The sequence below is a fragment of the Clinocottus analis genome, unplaced genomic scaffold (genome assembly GCF_023055335.1).
Source record: "Clinocottus analis isolate CAN_PGR_092001 unplaced genomic scaffold, fCliAna1.0.p SCAF_21, whole genome shotgun sequence".
Classification (NCBI taxonomy): Eukaryota; Metazoa; Chordata; class Actinopteri; order Perciformes; family Cottidae; genus Clinocottus; species Clinocottus analis.
Genome location: NW_027175943.1, coordinates 8,990,219 through 9,003,848, shown reverse-complemented (window position 1 = coordinate 9,003,848; position 13,630 = coordinate 8,990,219). Strand labels below are relative to the sequence as shown.

The window sequence follows — 13,630 nt, the reverse complement described above, 5'->3', positions numbered from 1 at the left end:
GCGTGGACACCTTCCATTGGCTGTAGAGACATTGAGCGGCCAGACTGGGATGCTGGAGCGAGAAAGAAGGGTCCATGTTGACCTGCACTTCTTTTTTTTTTTCTTAGCCACTAATTAGCTTAAGGATGCGTCGACCAATCGCAAGCGAAGATTACTGCTAATGCAAGTTAATAAAATAAGTCAAAATAGGGTTTTAGGGAACAAGGGTTTCCGCGACTCGACTAATAGGTTGGATTTTGTAAAAGTCATTTAAAACTGAATGTTGCAGACACCTCATCAGTTGTTGCAATTCAAATCAGTGTAAGGCCCTTTTTAAGAAGTGTGATTATCTATTTGCACTTATGTAAACAGCCCACTCCTCGTATAACCTGCTCGACAGGAGCAGCCCTCGTTTGTAAGGACCTTCTTTAATGTGTTTCCTTAATCATTGCTTCCCATTATTCTTCATAGTTTCTCCTCAAGTCATTCCCTCCACCCATTTGGTCTGACCCCCAAAACCTCCATTTGCAGGGTAATTCTTCAGCGAAAGTTCAAACTGGGGACAAAAAGGTACTTCACAGCGGGGAAAAAAAGAGAGGGGGGGAAAGAAAAAAAAAAGTATGAATCAAAAGGCTCGGAAATGGAATTCACTGTACAAACGTCGGGGGAATTTCAATGTCCGCTGAGGCACAGTGGAGCTCTGTTCGGTCCTCGCAGGCTGTGGGGTGAAAAGAGCAGCAGCCACAGCGGGGTGTATCCATTCTGACAAGTCCTTACACACAGTGAAAAGCCAGAGCGAGCTCTATTTGTTTGGGGGGCAATAGACCCAGCGGAAGGATGCTGAAGCTTTAACACGATAACAGGATCATTTTATGGTTTCGCTTTTGGACGACGTGAAGGCAGCCGAGTTTGCTGCTGCTGCTGCTGCTGCTGAATCACGTTAACAGTTCAGGAAACTTAATTATTGTTTTTGATTTAAAAAACATTGGCTCGTGTCAACAAAAAAAAAACACGCGAAACGCAAACTTTTTATATGACTGGAACAAACTTCATTCATTAGATGGAGATAGAGAACTTGAGTAAAGTGGAGAGATGTAGGAGAAAACCTCTGTTCATATCCTGGGAGTAAAATGTTAAAACACAAGATTTTAACTCGCAGTAGTTCTGTTGATGAACGACTCGAGTGCACGGAGTTGCAGTCTTCTCGCTTCTTAAATTCAGATTTATTCAGAGGGTTTGGAAATCTCTCAAAGAGGGCAGCACCTTGCCTATATCTCCGAGAGTGACTCCTTTACACACACACATATCGCTATGAAATGGTTAATGGATGTAGATAAAATTAACAATGTGATTTGTTTTTGAGCTGCGGGGTGAAACCCTGGTTTCCCATAACCTCCTCCACAAAGGTCAAAGGTCTGTGTTGAATTCAAAACTGCACCCTTGGGACTGGTAGAAAGCTGGTATTTCTTCAAAAAAGAATGCTCGTCAGTACGAGGGCTTTAAAATAATCAGATTACTTTACTATCATATTAGTATGGTAGTATTAAAGAGTGTGCTATGTTTATGGAATTCATTGTATTTCAAATATAAACCTTTTGAACCATGCATATGTACTTTTATCGTTGCATTAATTAATTATTAAGCTGCATTAGAGCCTCCGGTGATTTTCAGATTCTGTGCATTCTGTGTGAATTGTGTCCTTGTAGTGCTGCTGCACCTTTTGCTTCGTTGTATATTGACACTTGTCATTTATTGCTGACTAATGTTAACACAAACTCTATTGTGTCTAAACAACAGCTCTCGTCTCACATGCTCCTGTTTGTGTTATTATGAAATATTAGTTCTGTAAAGGGGTGACATATTATTCGCAGTATATGCGTGTTTAAAGAATAAACTTCTATACATTTTTAGATATCAACATATATATATATTTTGAACTTATGACGTAATTATTTTTATAATTGTATTTATATATCTATATTTGCAGCTCATAGATGTATAGTTTCATGTATAAATCAAAAGACTTAAGTTTTTAGCAAACCTTACTCAAAGGGCATTTGTTTGGGGACTATTTTCCGCTGTGGATGAATACGCTTAATGCGTGCGGGTATCTCCAGCAGCAGGCTGGTGGATGTTGGTTTGACAAATAAAAGGCAGTGCCCTTGTTCATTATAGTGAAGGAGCGTGTCACTCAGTGCAACAGTGTGGCTCATTGATGTGATTTTAATAGTTTTTGGAACACACAGTGGTGGAGCATTTTTTTTTTTTGTCCGACCAACCACTAAGGGACAATTTACACTCATGAATAGAGTGCCATGTTACAGAGCAATAAGATATTAGGCGTCCAATACAAAAACACCTTTCAATAAAAGTCTGCCAATCTGCAGCAGATAAGCAGACAGACGATCCCATTATATAAATCACAATTATCCTTAAAATGGTGATATACACCTAATAGTACCACTGCTACCCTATAAGGTATTAGGGCTGTTTTTTAATTAAAGTATGTAATACACACCCTTCCCTGTTGGGAAAAGGTCATTTTGTCCTATTGAGATCTGACAAAAGACCGAAAAATCCTACACAAACCTATTGTGCTTCAATGTTTTCTCATTACTGAGCACACACCAACGGTGTATTTGTAGTGCTGTCAGGTGTTGAGCGCTTCATGTATCAAGAGATCAAACTGCTCGTCAGAATGATGTCTCCAGATGATCATTTGAACAACAAAGCAAACAGTCGAGGCAAAAGTGGTGCCACAGGTGTTGCTTATTCACTCGAGTGCTTACTCAACGCCGGAGCGAGAAGCTGCGCCGCTTTCAGGTTATATTCCGTCTATCTCCGCTTTAATGACGGCGACCCGGCGGCCACTTCCTGATTGATGTCGCTGAAGGCCAGCAGCACCAGGACTGATCCGCTCACCTCTCCCCGGAGCACGCCTCAGCCCGGCATCTGCCAAAGGGCACAGGTACGCCGTCCTGTGCCCTCGCCCCGCCCCCTCCCCCGCCTATTTGATCGCGGGCCAAGAGTGACCCCGCGGAGCCTGCCAAGGGCCCCTGTCACGCGGGGCCCCGTGGCACCCGACTCGGGGGCCCACGCTGGCTCCTCTCCTTTTTGAGGCTTTGGGAAGATTAATAGGCCTCCTCTGTAGAGCGCCTTTTGTGAGGCAGCGCCCAGGCGTGTTCAAGCTGTTGGGTTTGCAGGAGACGAAAGGAGCGGCGGCTAATTCCTCTGCAGGTCAGTTTGTCTGTTACTACTCTGGGTTTTCAATGACTCGGAAAGGTCACATCCGCACTGCATAAGCTAGTGCAAGAGCCCCGCGGACAGCAGCGACTTAAATAGACCTCTTGAGATCGGAACGGTTTACGTTTTTACTTCCTTTCTCTGTCGGCCCTCGTGCCGGGGAATAGCCGGACGTCTCGAATTCGATAGCTGCTTTATCGATGCTCCTTTTTTTTTTTGTTGTTGTTGCACTTTTCAACCCACTGGATGATCCTGCAAACCACAGCTGAACAATCAAGCACACATCCACACAATGCTGTTTACCAGCAGTTTAATTTGGATTATGGATTAATGGTCAAATGAATGACAACAAACATGCAAATGTACATATCATATTTGCACAGCCGTTTTCAGCAGAGGCTGCTAATCAGAGGCAAATACGTGGGTCACCATGGAGAGTGATGAGCATCACTGCGGCTTTGTCGGGCTCATGCGAACTCAAGCCCTGCGAATTTTAGACGGGGAGGTTTTCCTTCTCACATATTACCTCACACACCTGCTGCAAATACCAAAACCAAAGCCAAGAATTTCTTTCAATCTACTTTGAACTTTGGATTTAAGGAGGGTTTTTTTTTTTTAAAGCTAAAAGTTTCTGGATTTTATGCAAAGGCTTTTGGCCTGAAACCATTTTAATGATTTTTCTTCTCACTTGGTTGCAGGTGAGAGCCTTGTCACGCCTCCAATAGCGCAGCCACCAATAACAGTCTCCCTCGCCTTCATCCCACGCACACACGCGCACACACACGCACACACAAACACACACTTCTGGCTTCTCCAGGTGCCAGGGTGTGAAGGGATCAGCCAATCCCAGCACTCGTCTGAAGCTGGATGGTGGCCATCGTGTTATTAAAAACTACGGGTGAGCTTTGCTGCTCGCCTCTCCTCTGCACTCCAAACACTTTATGAAAAAATAACTCATGAAACAAAACAGCGTTGAGTAGTTGGTAAGCTTCCCAGAGGGAAAAAATATGAAATGTGAGTTTTGTATCCAATGCACTGAATCACTCCTAACATCCATTTGCATGCACTTATAAGGAATCAATTCACGGGTCATCATTACATGATTGATGTCTCCATCTCGCTGCTCTCTGTGTCCAATGATAATCTTCACTGATATTATTTCCATAAACATCATTATCAGATCGAGACATACTACGTCCTCACTCAGGACTACTGGGAGAGCTGAAGTGCCTTTGATGAGATGAGATCACATTTTAGAGGGAGCTGCCTGCTCTTTGCCTGTAGCCAAAAACAGCCTAATTGTGTTTTGTCCCATATGTGAATTATTATTAACGACGATTCATTTACTACACTTCCTTTGCCAATTTCCTAAATTAAAAAAATACCATGTTGTGATTTACAGCGCAACCCCCCATTTTCAGCACCGGCTTCCAGCGTCACCATGGCAACTTCCAATCAGCGAGGATGGCGGAGCCTGCCGGCCGTGTGTTTGGCGCGAGGCTCTGAGAGGCGCAGGTGGAGCGCATATGGAACAATGGCCTAGCAAAAAAAAAAAAAAAAATGAAACACTCTGCCCGCCTGTATGTGCCAGCAGTGCCCATTTTAATCCCACCGTTACCTTCTAGTGCTCTCTGATGGAGACGTTCTGCTGCAATCACAGCCTCAGACTGCTGCTGGGCCCATGCCAGACTTTCACTTGACAAAGCCAGTGCCATTGTGTTTTTTATAAAACAATGTCTCCGAGAGTCGTAGATCTTGGAGACTTGATGCACAGTGCATCTCTTAATCATTTAGTGGAATGGCTCCTCACCGTCCCTCACTGAGACGTCACTGACTTTGGCGGATGTTTCTTCCTGGTTGCAGTTTCGTGAAGCGTTGTCATGTTTTTGGGAGCCAATATCCACGATAATGGATGTTTTACTGCGTTTTAGTTCATTCATGCCCATACATACATTGAGGCTGGCTGTTAATGGTGTTTGTGTCTCATATGGCTAGTAATTGGGGAAGTAATGTTATGGAAATCACTTGCATGTGCAGTAAATAAATCAATCATCCAAGGGGCCTTATCTATCACTGCACATTTAAGCAGTCAGCTCCTATGTAGGTTAATTAAAGCACAATGGCCAAGGAGAGGACCTGGCACCCGTCCTGCTTATGTTTAAGCCTTCTCCGGGCCCGCTGGGCTGCAGCTTTCTACAGCCGGATGAAATTTGCCCATTTTATCCACCCCCTTCCCCAGCTGAATACATAAATCATCTGTAAGGGCCTCAGAATCGACCCTAAATTCCATGAACAATGGTGTTTGTCCGCAAATACCACATATAATTGCTGGATACTCTTCAAAGCAGAAATGTGTGTTTCTTTGCACTTATCTAGGGGCATATAGAGCAGATTTTTGTGAGTCACTTCATCTGGTTTTGGAACAAATCAATTAAGATGTTGTGCCACATCCAGCGTGGATATAGGACGAAGTGCGCCACTGATTCACTTTTATGTTTGGCCTGAGCTGTGAGATAAGAATGAATGGCATCTGTGTGCAGGGGGAGGTTGGTTTGGTAACAGAAGTGTCAAAGTTCAAACAAACGTTGGCTATATTTCAGTTTAAAACCTCTCAGTGTTGGGAGGTACGACAGGTCACCATTTTGAAATTACAGTTACTTTAATAAAGCTTCCATACTCTGAACATTTGCTGTTTTTTTTCTGTGCCGTCTCAACAGGAGTTTGAAGGACGCGTTAGCTTGACACAGGAGCTGGAGGTTTAAGGAAGCCAAAGAGAAGGTAAATACACCTCCTGCTTACTCACAAGTTGTCTTAATTACAAAATAGACAACAAATGTTGTTGAGGCAACAAAACTACCTGGTATGGTTTAGAATAAACATCATGGGTTGGGTTAAAATAAGTACACGTGTCACGTAATTTAAGCTACATTGCTCTCGGTGTCTTAAAAATGGCGAGGGTGGTTTTAAATGAGTTATTTGAAAGCGCAGTGCATCTTCTATCCATCTAGACACTGTAGGGTGACGTGTGCTTTGGTGTCAAGACACTAATGGCCACTAAGCACTGGGATTTGATGCCGTGGGAGCGAGACCAGGCTGTACATTTGGCGAGTTAGCCTGCAGTCACCTGGTTCTGTTCACCAGTGCCAAGCTAACGTTAGCTTTTAATGGTCAGTAAAAAAACTAGAAAAGGTTCTGTCTCTACACGTGTCAAATGGAGGATTTGAGGTTGTTTAAAGGAACGTTTGATGGAGCTGGCCCAAATAATAAAAGTAATGAACTAATTACTTTTGCAATTGAGTAATGAGTAAAGTGATCACATATCCTATGAGTATTACTTTATGCTCCTTCAATTTGCAAAGCACCTTAATCACTTCTTCCTGGACCTACTGATGAATTGCAATCTGAAGTTCATGTCATATCTCCTGCTCAGAAACATTTTCTATGTGTCGTTTTCCATCAGTGTCGTCCCAATCTTCTCTCTCGCCCTGGGAGGATCAGAGCGGAAAGACCGGGCCGATACAACTCCTCGTGGCCCTCGGCTGTCACCGATAACGACTGTGTCTCATTATCCGCCTTGTGGGGGCCACGGAGGCAGCGGCGGCCGTAAACACCATCCTCCTATCCTTCCACAATGGGCCGTTCGCAGACAAAAGGCACTCTCGAAAGCTTGAACTCCAGCCAACAGCTCTATTCATGTTGCCATGTACGGCAGATGTCTCGGTGAGCCTATGGAAGGTTTTCAGATCTGTGTTGCCCGTACAGACGGACAACTGCAACGCAAGTTGGCGTCTTTCGGCATCTTCAGTATAATGAGAAGTGGAGGTATTTAATTTTTTCGTATCGATGTGGCAGAGTGTTCTGACCATTTAATAAACAAATATCGTCCTTGAGTAAGAAGAAGTAGAAGTAAGTAGTAAAAAGAAGCAAGAAGAGCGAGTTAAAAACAATATACACCTGTGAGGCGGTAGCCTCTATTTATCTTTAATTATCTCTTTTTTTAACATCCCATCAATATACTGAACACTTTGTCTGGTCACTCCGTGGTTAAAGATAGATTATAAGACCACATATTTGCTGGCTCCAGTTTCTCAAATCTTTTTATGTTTATTTAAATGTAATATCTTTGGATTTCGAACTGCTGGTCAGACAAAACGTGTCATCATGGGTTCCAGCAATGGGGATTTTTGGGTACGTGGTAGAAAGGAAGCTATTTGATCGTTTTTTGGCAACAAACCCAATGGTTTACGAGGTTCTTCATAGGTTTTTGTACCTTAATATTGGCAGTCTGTTTTTCTGTGGTGTAATTATTGTAATTGCTGTCTACTCGATACAGCACATACAACATCTGTTGCATCCTGCGAGAGGGATTCCTCCTCTTTTGCCCTCCCGAGGTTTCCTCCTCCTCCCCGTCAAAGAATCAGGTGTAAGAATCCAGGTTATCATGCGCTGCACAGATTGAGGCTAGTTAGATTTTGAGCCCTATAAGGAAAATTGACTTAACTTGACTCAATATCATTTGTCATTTTATTGTCGAAACAAATAATTAACTAATCACAAAAAATAATCAAGTACTAAATAATATCGGAAATACTAATTTGCTGCAATCTTAGCTTTTTTTTCTGTCGAAAAAAGGAAACGTGTGAAGCTTTGGTTCTTCCTGTTCAGGGTCACAGGAGTTGGAATGCATCCCAGCATGCACAGCGTGACAGGAAGAGAAGCACAGTTCACCAATCTATTGCAACGCACATACTATATATTCATCCAAACAAGCTTTGACTGTCCGCACCACCTGAAGAAAAAAACCTACACACACCCCACAAGCAAACTTTATGGTTGAAATAAAGATTATGAAAAGCCAAAAGGTTGCCTCGCTTACGGCTGAGTGACAGCTTATTTATCCTCCTGACAACTGCAATAATAGCCACAACGCTCAACAACAGAAATTCGTACTAAGAAGTAGCACTGTGTGAAATTCTGAAAACAATGGCATCATAATCAGCACACAGTTAAACATCTCCCTCAACAACCAGAGCCATTATTAAAAAGGCGAACAAATCAATCATTACTGAGTGTGGCACCCCACTCTCATTAGAAAATCATATAGATTAAATGTTAATCATAGCTAACTCTACAGCAGTGGGTTTCTGCCAAGATGACAGATGGACCATTAATGAGAATAACGAGAGGATCTTAGTCTATACACGGATATGGAGATGCAACAACAATCATAACACCACACTTGGCTTCCAAAAAACTGTTACTTAGACAGAAATAGAAGAACATAATCAGTATGCATATGCAGAGTAGCTCCTTTCCCAAAGTCAAAGAATATGTGTTAAAAACGTGTGAGATGTAGACATGTTTTAAGATGTTTTCATAGTGGCCGCTGCCACAGGAGACTGAGGGAAATTGGTGGTAACACCTGTCACACACATTCAGCATCAGATATTAGCATCCGTCTCTTTTACTGGTCTGTGAGAGACGAATAATTACTCTTGTTTAAAAAACGGCCTATTAGCGCTAACCAGGTTATATTGGACATCTGTCTCAGAGAGCTGACTGACATAATTGGCTGCCATCATATCGCGCTTCAATCTATGGCAAAGCACACCGGCCTGACAGGCGTTCAGAAGCGCCGCCGCTCGCTGACGTAGACCCCAGCATGCCGGTTGCAGTGAGTCAGATGAAATTGTAGGAGATGAAAGTTGCGGCAAAAACAGAACACATATGTCCATGTGTGGCGCTCAGTGGCATGTTATTGGCACCGAGTTTTCATCAGGTCTGACGACATATGTTTAGAACTCAGGAGGCTTTGGGCAGGAGGGAATAGCGCGGCGTTTGAAGTCAACTGCCGCATTAAGCAGAGGAGCGGCACAGTTGTGTGGAGATGCTCTCTTGTTCAAAGGGATGGAAAGGAACCGCTCCGGGGAGCGTCCAACATCAAGAGCTGACCCCGGCACTGTTTCCCGCTACCTTCTGCCATGCGTCCCGCCGCCGTATGCTGTGATTCCCAAAGACCGGCAGGCCTGTGCCATCTGGCCTCACTTCGGATTCCCCGGACACATATTGGGAATCCAAACTATGCCACCTCCCCGTCTCTCCCTACCCTCTGCGCTCTCTCCCTCTGGGTCGTCTCTGCGCCTCCACTTCATCCCTGCTTGAGTGTTGGCTCAAGTGGAAGGGGTCTGCTCTCCAAGTGATCCCAGTTGCCCTTTTCCTCTTTAATCCCCTTGTGATGGGATCCAGTAGGAGCCCTTTAAATTCAGAGGGAAACGGTCGATATTTTTTAAGATGAAGGAAAATCCCCGGTGGGTTCTCCACAAAATCTAGTCTGTCTCTGACGTAGGGTGCTTGGTTCATTACATGACCTTCAGACTGCTTTTTTTCCTGATCTGCTGCTCTTTAAACAACCCTAAAATGTCACTCTGTCTCAGCCACGAAGCCAAGATTGATCCAATTCAACGCCACAGTTTAAGAATCTCATGCTACACATTGGTTGGCTGCAACAGCTTTGCCATCCCTCCGGTTTTTAAGAGTGCTGATTGTGGCGGTAACATGTTTACAGAGAAACTAAGAAAGAAGGGGCTCCAGGAAGAGAGCGGTGGTGGGCTGTACAATATGTTCTGTAGCACTGCCACAGATTTCACACTCTTTTTGTGTGTCTCTTTCTCTTCCTCTCCTCTGGGCGTCTCCTCAGTGGGGACTTTGCTTCCCTAATAACTGGGGAATCAAAGTTGGACAGCACCACTGCTGAGATTCATAAAGGAAGCAGTGGAGTGGCTGGCCATTCATTCACCCAGCCCCATTACAACATTTACCAGATGGACACTGCACGTCGCCGGGTGACATCTCAAGACAGCCGCGGCCGCCTGCCCGCCCGGCTTGAAGAAGATGAAAGTTATGAGGAAGACGGGAGGCAGGTTGCGTCAAACAGAGACAGATCTGATCAACAACTGCACGGAGATGAAATCAAAGTGTCTGAAGCATGTGGCGTGAGGCATCTGGTATTCCAGCAAACAGAAACCAGCGTACCTGCCAACGCTTTTGGGGGAGAGTAGCCTCCCCCGCTCAGCGGCCTCAAGCCAGTGGAAATGCTACTGGCTTGTGTTTTGAATCCACAAGAGGGGTATTGTTTGGCTGTGTTGTCCTTAGGTTTATTTCATTTTTGGAGGGGTTGGGGTTGCTGGGACGAGAGACGTCAGACAGGCATGTGACAAAAGTCTTGGGCTGGTTTCAAACCTGGAATTCGTGTTTGCATTGCACACACCAGGCCGCCAGGACGCCCCCTGTGCTAAGTTCCTAACACAACAAGTCGAAACAGTAGCTTATTTATTCAAAGTAAATCAATAGCAAAGGTGACATTAGGAATTTGTGCTTGCTGGAAAGACGCCAGTACATCTGCTCAAATCCTGGGCCACTTCTCTTATCTGCACGGGAGCCAAGATCTGATAACTCGATTTTAAACGCTCCTCTGCAAATATTTTTGACAAAGCCACAGTAGCCCAACAAATTAGAATCAGGATTGTATGTAATGTGGGTTTATGTGTGTATAACAACACTGTGCACGGTGTATCTATGTACATCTGTACGTGGCGGGTAAGGAACCTGTCAAGCCCCTTCCCCCCCCCCCCCTGGTATTGATTTTACATTTCATACTACTTCCTGCATAGAGCACTGTGAGCATCTGATCCCCTAATCTCAGAATGCCAGCTTTCACTCAATGTCATCTGCCAATGAGCTGCAACCAGGCGCCCATCCTGCCTCTGGCACCAGAACCGCATCCATCCAGCTTGTGTGCGCTAATACCCGCCGTTGCTAGGCTACAACAAGAGGAATCAAATTTAGGTGGCTTCCACAGCTGCGCTGTACTGTTGTGCACCGAGGGATGTACATGGCAGAGTTCCCAGTATGCACCTGGATGGAATGAAACAGGAAGGAGTGGAGACGTCTAATCTGTTAGGTACAGTTGTGGCCGTCTGCCCCGCGTATGTCCAGAAAATATGTCCAGAAACAGGAGGAAATGATATTTCACATTATAGATTTTCACATTTGTTTTTGGGAAGCTGTGCACTGTTGACCGAGTGAATGTTGTGTTTCTCTGACAGGAAGGTCAGCGGGGGACTGAAAGTATTGGATTGGGGTGGATTGGGTTTTATCTGGAAACTGTTAGCTTCTGGTCTGATTGCATGCACTTTCTAAAATGGTGCCCACAAGGTGTCCAACTGAGCCATGTGGTAAACAGAAACACATGTGATCCAGTGTGATAACACAAATCGAGAGCGGTCCGGTGTTCTCTACGGAGTCATAACGCGGTTGCTTTTGAGCTTTCACTTATCTTTCTTTACAACGACATCACAGCTATGATCGAGTCCTCTTTTCATCACTTCATTGCATCACTAAATGCTCTTTGCGCCGATCAGAGAAACAACTGTTTTTTTTTGAACAATTGGCTGCAAACAGTCTCTCCAACGCACCAAAAACCATAACGGGCTTCTCCACAGCCGACTTCCTACGTCTTCGTTTCAATGGAATCACTGAGTCGCGCTGCTCAGACATTGTTAATCACGGGGTTCACACAACTGCAACAACATCTTAACAATCATATTTACAAAGAGTAGTTTGCCAAAGGCTGAATTATTAGATCTTGGAAAACATGAAGGCTGACAGGAACAAGACTCTTGTGAAACCGGCCTCAGTTGAGAGAAAACAATTGAACATTTAATTTTCTGGGTTTAACTCACACTCCAGTGAACCCTGGGGAGTATTAAGACCATTAGAATTATGGGATGCATCCTTTAAACACTACGTGACCCCAGACAATGCCCGAGTGATCAGACACTTTTCCATAGTTTGACATTTCTTGAAGCTTTCTTGAAGGAAATGACACTTTTGTTTTTGATTGCGTTCATCAAAAAGTGTTAACAGCTTTTAGGCAAGTTTGTGTCCAAAATGGCCGTTCGACCTTTACGGTCTTTATGCTAAGCTAAGTTATCCTGCTGCGGCGGGTAACTTCATATTTAGTTTGCAGACATGAAAGTGATATCGATGTTCTCGTCTAACTCTCAGCAGGAAAGTCAATAAGATGATTTTTTAAATGTATAAAAATGTGTCCTTATCAAAATAGAATCTTGATGAAAGATACCATCATAAGTTCATCTAAATTTAAGAAGAGTGAACTGGATTTAGCAAAATGTACTCTATATATATCTCTAAAGCCAATTCCTTGTCAAAGCCAACGTCACTCAAAGTTTCACTCAAAGAAAGAATGAAAGTGAACGCAATCATTCAAGTGTTTTACCTATTTTTTTCTTCTTACGGTAATCCTTTTTACCCTTAACTTCAAAGCTTGGCTTAACTAGTGGGTGGAGTGCAGTCTGCCAATGCACACTAATAAATGCACAAATGCACTTTCATTTGAAAAAGGGCCAAGTTTCTGGACTTTGTGGACCCTCCCCCTCTCAGGAAGCCAAACACATCATCTGCTACAAATAGCACCCTCACAAACACAAACGCACCATAAATCTCACCCTGGATCTGCATTGTGCGACCAAACAGTTATCTTGCATCATCTCCAAAGTACATCAAGGGCCAATAGAAGCTGCATATTTGACTAATATTTTGTTGGTTTATCCCAAAAGTGCAAAATAAATCCTCTCCCTCCTCTAGCTCCTAACAGATGCTGGTGCCACCATGTTGCCAGCTCTCCCGATGGCACGGAAGATGACAGAAGCTGCCAAAAAATGCAGTCTCCTTCAGCGATGGAGGTTCAAGTGATGCTCAGATGCGTGCTCTCCAGGAAACAATTAATTATTTAACATGTGAAATAACTGGAATATTACATGGTATGTAAAATGTGCACGCGATTAATTTCCTGTTTCCGTTCTCACTTTTCTTCGACTTACTTTCAGGTAGAAGATGAGAAGAGTTGTCGTGACCAAGAGGAAGAACATTCACACAGTTCAGACCGACATGAGACCTTTTCTCTCTTCTGAAGGCCGATGTGTGGAGGAGTGTTTTTGTTTGGCATTTTGAACTGGAAAGGTGAAACAGGCAGGTGAAGGAGAGCTGGCAGAGGGAGGCAGTGGGCTGATTATTAGTTGTTTTTTTTGTTCTATTGAAATGTAAAAATGGGATTTCTGATCGGTATTATGAAATCAGTTACTTTGAAATGTCTGAAAATGTGTATTTTTTTTTTTGTGGTACTTTTAGACCTCGGCAAGTTCAACCGCACTAGAGTCAAAAATCACGTATGTATCTCATACATTCATGCAAACATTATGTGGGAGTAAAATAACCTCATGTACATACATGCATTTCTATTTTTTTGTTACATCATACATGCGCTGTTTCAAAAAGAAATGTTAAACTTTTGAACCCACCACATCTATTTCACATACTGTATGTGCTC

At 43.7% G+C, this 13,630-nt stretch overlaps 1 long non-coding RNA gene across 1 annotated transcript; it reads left to right on the top strand.

Moving 5' to 3' along the window:
* Positions 1–5,941: 5,941 nt before the first annotated feature.
* Positions 5,942–13,557, top strand: LOC137791951 (uncharacterized). The gene is made up of 3 exons (XR_011078064.1): positions 5,942–6,000; positions 6,683–6,942; positions 12,889–13,557. It is a non-coding gene; the product is annotated as an uncharacterized lncRNA (long non-coding RNA).
* The last annotated feature ends 73 nt before the right edge of the window (positions 13,558–13,630 follow it).